This window comes from Salmo trutta, chromosome 12 (genome assembly GCF_901001165.1).
Source record: "Salmo trutta chromosome 12, fSalTru1.1, whole genome shotgun sequence".
In the NCBI taxonomy this organism is placed as follows: Eukaryota; Metazoa; Chordata; class Actinopteri; order Salmoniformes; family Salmonidae; genus Salmo; species Salmo trutta.
The window spans coordinates 35,029,705-35,036,091 of record NC_042968.1 but is presented as its reverse complement, the minus strand read 5'-3'; the positions used below and the strand labels follow the sequence as shown (position 1 = coordinate 35,036,091).

The window sequence follows — 6,387 nt, the reverse complement described above, 5'->3', positions numbered from 1 at the left end:
ATGGCCCTAGGGGTCCTTGTTAAAAGTAGTGCACTAAATAGGAAGTAGGGTGACATTTGGGAGGCAGACTAAGACACCTCCAGTGATTTTCCTTATAGAAGAGCCAGCAGGTCCAAGACTGCCAGCAGGTCTGTCGCTACTCGTGTGCAGGTGAGTTGCTCCTTTTGATTTTTGATTGAGAGTCAGACTTAACATTTGCATCACATTCAAGCATATGTAGAAATACAGTATGAATTGTTGAATTAGTGCTGTCAGAAAATACATACATCTACATTTATTTTCATCGTCATTTGTACACAAGGTCCTACCAAAACTTGACTTTTGCTTTTAACCCAACCCCTCTGAATCAGAGAGGTACCGGTGAGCTGCTACATTGGGGGCCTGGGGAGAACATAGTGAAATGGGGGATTGACAAGGTGCACTCAGATCACCCAATAGTTATTTATATTAAAAATATGTTTTAGGTAGATATATAGTTAAACCTATTTAGTTTATATCTACAGTATTTAGAAGCTGCATTATGTAGCTTTGTGTGTAACCTGAATTCTAAAATAAATGTTAGTTGTAGATTTGCCATTCTGATTGAAAGCAAGTGGTAGATCTGTTCTATGTGCTCTATTTCTGTTCTACCTGCGCTTCCCCTCCTTAAGTTTCATTTTTGCTTGTTGAAAATATATTTCTAAGTGGTTTACATTGTACAATGATTCTCTACACTATACATTGCTTGTTTTGTACATAAACTGAAATTAGGCTAACATTTCAGAATGTTAGCAACCAAATAATAGCGGAGCAATTTCTATATAATATGCCTTTAAATATAATTGGGGTTTCGGCATACTCAGTTTGTAGTTTATTTAGCCTTTTGAATATTATTTTAGTGCGCTGTTGTAACATGCCTTAGCATCAGCTGCCCCAGCAACTAATTTTTACATTTACATTTTAGTAATTTAGCAGACACTCTTATCCAGAGCAACTTACAGTAGTGAATGCATACATTTCATACATTCCATGCATTTTATTTTTTGTACTGGCCCCCCGTGGGAATCAAACCCACAACCCTGGCATTGCACACACCATGCTGGCATTGCAAACACCATGCTCTACCAACTGAGCCACAGGGAACTAATGACACCAAGCCAAAGATGAATTCCTCTCCTTTCCCCCCCAGCGGCGCAACTTCCTCTACACTGTACAGGCTCAGCCTGACTTCACTCTGGATGGCCGCTTTGTCCGCCAGGCTGAGGAGATCGCAGATGCAATAGAAAACAAGGCAGCGTATTTATCTGAGAAGATGGTGCTTGGCTATGGCACCCATGTGATAACCAGCATCAATGCAGGTGCCTCCTTAGTGCAAGAGGACTATCTCAGTGCCAGTTACGTGTCCACGACAGACAAGTTCTCTGTCAAGGCATTGGCAGGTCTAAACTTCTCTGATAAACTCAAGTTTGACATTGGCAGCAATGGTGCACAAGAGACATCTGACTCACTCAGTTATCAGGGCAACATCACCTACTTCATGGTGGGGCACCCTTCTACCCGGGCATCACTCTGCAGAAATAGCAGGAGAGCACCAAGAACAACCTGGTAGGCATCGACCAGTCGTGCCACTGCACTACTTCCTCAACCGGTTGACCTTGCCTGATCCTCCTGAACCAACAGTAGGCAAACTGTCACTGTTTGTGAGTGAAGCCATACATTGCCATTATACCAACAACACCCGCCCGGCTGCGTCAACCCAGACTCCACGAACTTCAACTTTCAAGCCAATGTGGAAGACAACTGCTGCAAGGGTCCGGCCACCAACCTCACCTTTTGTGAGTGCCTAGACCTGCCCGAGTGGCGGGCCCAAGATCTTGGACCAGAACAGCATGTATTGTGATGCAGCAATTGCGAATCACTTGGACATTTCTGCCAGTTGTAAATGAGCTAGCACGCTGACGTCATGCTGAATGTGCCTGATTTAGGGACAGCTATATTGTTGATTCAACCAGACATAGGCTTATTATTTAGCAAGTTTCAGCATCTTACAGTTAACGTCGCTCGCCAACCAGATACGATGGCTCGCCAACCAACATCCCATTGAAATGAATGGTTCCGCTAGCGGTGGCAGCCATTGTTGGACACTGACGATGCAGACCCAATCTGCCAGAACCTGGCTCAGATGAACCCCGACACAGGCTCTTACTCATGTCGTGATCCCTACACACACACCCTGTTGCGTGGTGAGGTATTAAATCAGAACAATAACAAGATTGAGTGCTATGACATTTGCAATGAGTGTAACTGTTTATTGAGGATGTTTTGCGATAAATGCTGCGACAGAGTGTGTGTAGACGTCTTCCATGTCCGCTCCACTCGAATTGACAGCTATTGGTGCTCCACCAATGAGGTGACCCCAGAGCCTCTATAGCCCATCTCTACTGAACCCTCCGACCAAAACCAAGAGCTGTCCCCCGAACTACTGTCCAACGGCCTGATTATCAACCTGAGCAAAGCACTTTGAGAACATGACTTTAAATAGAACCATGAGTAAAACTGTAGGAAACTTATGCTGAAGTGCTGAAATTCCCACAAAGAAAGTTGTTTAATGTTCTCTGAACTATTTTATAACATTCCCAATGTCAAACCAGTTGGAGAATGTTTCTAGGACATTACCAAAAATGTAATTAAATGTAACCTTGTGTGAACTTTTAGGAAAGGTTATGTTGAAGTAATGAAAAATCAAGAAAATATCGATTTTTTTTATGTTCCTTAAACGTGCTGAGAATGTTCTAAAGCCAAGCAACTATCATGCACCATTCCCAGAATGTTGTGGGAAGGTTGTATGCAAGATAACCATAGGACTAAAAACACTCTCACCAAGCTCTCAGAATGTTTTATACTAGCTGGGATTAGAGTAAAACAAGATTATATATTTGGGGTTCTGATGGGGTATGACAGTTGGACTAAGCTCATGAGGCATTTATAAGTTATATTCTTCCAGAATCAAATCAGTACATTTCATTATTTTGTAAGTCCAAAAATACGCATGTAGCAACTGCAAATGTGTGTTGCAAATGATGAGGAATAACCAATCATGATGATGTATCGCTACAGAATGTGGTTGTACATCAAATACATTTTTTTATTGGTCACATACACATATTTAGAAGATGGTATTGTGGGTGTAGCGAAATGCTTGCATCAAATGTTGTAATGGTAAAACGTTTGATATCATTTTCGCCTGACACAATCACTTTGCCTAATCGTATTTATTGACTAATATGTTGGCATGCTGAAAAAATAATTTATATGTTTAAAGATAAATGATTAAATAATTCTACCCTGAAACCTAACTATTAGTGATATAGTTTATGCAGCATGTATAATGAGTAATTAAAATGTTAAACATAAGTCTAACTAGGTTGGACTGGGAAAGAGAGGAATGCATGTGTGTGTGTTTAAGGAAACACCGAGAACCATTAAACTGTGTTTGACCCGACCTAGCTAGAACTCTGAGAGTTTATGATATGAGAGGGAGTAACCCTCAAGGTTTCTCTAATCTTGGGGGAATGGAACTGTCGGCTGGGTAGTGATATACAGTGTTGAGAACTCTGGAGTAGGAGATAACTCTCCTAAAGGTTTGTGTGTGTGTGTGTGTGTGAATAAGGAGCCTGGTATAAAATAGAGGTCTTTGTATATGAACTGGAGAGTGCACTCGTGAATAAACATTTTGACTATTGTAAGCTGGGAATTCTGTCTGTTTCATTTTAACCAGAACTTTACAAACTCTGGGTTGCAGACTGAGTAGATTAATTGGAGTTTATGAACATTGATAACAAAATTCTATATCACATGCATAACCTTTATTTATCACATTTTGTTGGTTGTTAAATGCTGAATTTTCACAACATTGCTGTTATCAACACACTCGTCGTCACTCCCGTTTAACAACTCTAAATCACTTTAGCATAGTAGGCATCAAGTCACTTGCCTATGATGTTGCATACAGCACTGCATACAACGTTTTGAAAGGTCTATCATTTTCATCAAACACTATCAAAGTTATCATAACCACTATAGATGCCTTCCATTGCACAATTTATAGGCATGCCCAATTTAGAGATATTCTTTAACATTGTGATATTTTGCTTTCAAAATGGATAACTTGAAATAACACGACGTAGGTAATTAAATAATCTAATGAAAAACATGCTTATTTATTAGCCTAGTGGTTATAAGTATTTAGGCATATCATGCCTTGTGAAATTGTCATAAGTGCAAGAGGTACTCATACTGTTACATGTAGGTCTAGATTTTTTATGGATTGATGAAATATCAAAACATTATTTTAACTACTCAAATGCAGTTGCATGTGATGAAGGAACCACTGACTCACTGCATTTTTCTATTATCAAGACACCTGCTGGCAACTCTTAAGTGGTTAGGACAGCTCATGTGGTCGGTTAGGAGTGACTCTTAAGACTAAAGAGTAGGAGTAAAATGTCTCTATTGTCAGCACATACGACCAATGTTCTTCTCTGGAACGTTTTGTGGATGCAGGCCCAGGAAGCTAAACCAGCATATGAAAAACTGTGTATAAATGCAAATCTGGACTAATGTCGAATGCCTTATGCTCAGATATCTGAATACACTTAAAATTAACAAGATAGAGGATAGAGAGTTTTTTGATGCTGAGAACAGAATGTATAGGTTTTTAAATAACATTTTTAGAATGTTCTTTGAACATCATGACTTTAAATAGAACCATGAGGGAACCTGCAGAAAATGTTATGCTGAAGTACTGAAATTCCCACAGAAAAACATTGTTTCCTAATGTTGTCTGAACGTTCTGAGAACATTACTTTAAATAGAACCATGAGGAAACCATTAGAAAACGTTATGCTGAAGAACTGAAATTCCCACCTAAGAAACATATGGTTCTCAGAACGTTATGTGCTAGCTGAGTATCCTGCACCATTCCCAGGACATTGTGGGAGGTTGTATGCAATATAACCATAGGACAACCATGCTCTCACCAAGCTCTAAGAAACATATGGTTCTCAGAACATTATGTGCTTGCTGGGTAACTGAATCACTCACACATTTTGTGTCTGCCCTCATAGCTGCTCCAGCAGTCATCTTTTCATTGTGAATTGAGCTAAATTGACAAAGTTTTGTCATTGTCCAAAAATAATATTAGAGACTACATTTACTGGGGAGAGGGGCTGGTCCAACTCAAGGTGTCATAAAATAATATTAGAGACTACATTTACTGGGGAGAGGGGCTGGTCCAACTCAAGGTGTCATAAAATAATATTAGAGACTACATTTACTGGGGAGAGGGGCTGGTCCAACTCAAGGTGTCATAAAAATAATGACAGCCTGTTGCAGACAATAATTATATCAAATATATGCACACAAAAAAATCCACCAACAGGTTTCTGTGCCAATGCACCCCACAACCAATAAACAAAAGATACCGAATTCGTGCACTTCAATATCATGGTTGGCGTTTTTTCAACACCACAATAAATAGAGTATGCCAATCTCAACAAACAGAAAACACATCCTTCCCTACCTTGTCTTTAAACTCTTTGGTGTTTTGTAACAGATGTCTCTTTCCATTCATCAAATTGCCGTTGTACAGTTTGGATTGATTGATCAATTGATTGATTTTATTTTACAGTAAAAAATATATATACAGTGCATTCAAAAAGTATTCAGACCCCTTGACTTTTTCCACATTTGTTACTTTACAGCCTTATTCTAAAATGGATTAAATAAATACAAATCTACACACAATACACCATAATGACAAAGCAACATTTTCTTGCAAATTTAAACAAAATTAAAAACAGAAATACCTTATTTACACTGTATATGACTGGGACTGCACAATGAAGTCGGGACTTATTTTCATTGTGGTCACTATTTGCTGCAGCATATGCTACAGTAATGTAAGGACTAAATGGCCTCTAATTTACACATCTCCATGTGGCTTTGGGCGTCACCTCAATGTAGTTATTATCCTTATATGTAGCTAATGAATGATGGCCTATGCGTAAGGTTCCAACTTATAGCCTGTTTCTTGCGCAATACGCACCATGCACTCCGTTGGCCCCTCTACTTCAAAAACGCTTCTTAGCTCTTGGACTCCCAGGAAAATCTTGACCAGAATAGCTTGCGGGAATAATTCATTTTTAGCATTTCTTATACTAATACATTATTGGAAGCTGGATGGATGCAAGCTCTTGTTGGCTGAATGTTAAATACAGCAGCCAATAGAACTCACGGCCACAGGCTGGGGAGTTTGAAAGAAGAGAGAACTCGGGGTGGCTGTAGGCTATAGCAGTTATTTGTTCAGACCCGTAACCAGCCAATCTTCATGAAGAGAAAAGAAAGCCA

The 6,387-nt window shown here is 39.5% G+C and overlaps 1 pseudogene; it reads left to right on the top strand.

Moving 5' to 3' along the window:
* LOC115202528 (macrophage-expressed gene 1 protein-like) lies at positions 1 to 2,172 on the top strand (annotated as a pseudogene).
* The last annotated feature ends 4,215 nt before the right edge of the window (positions 2,173 to 6,387 follow it).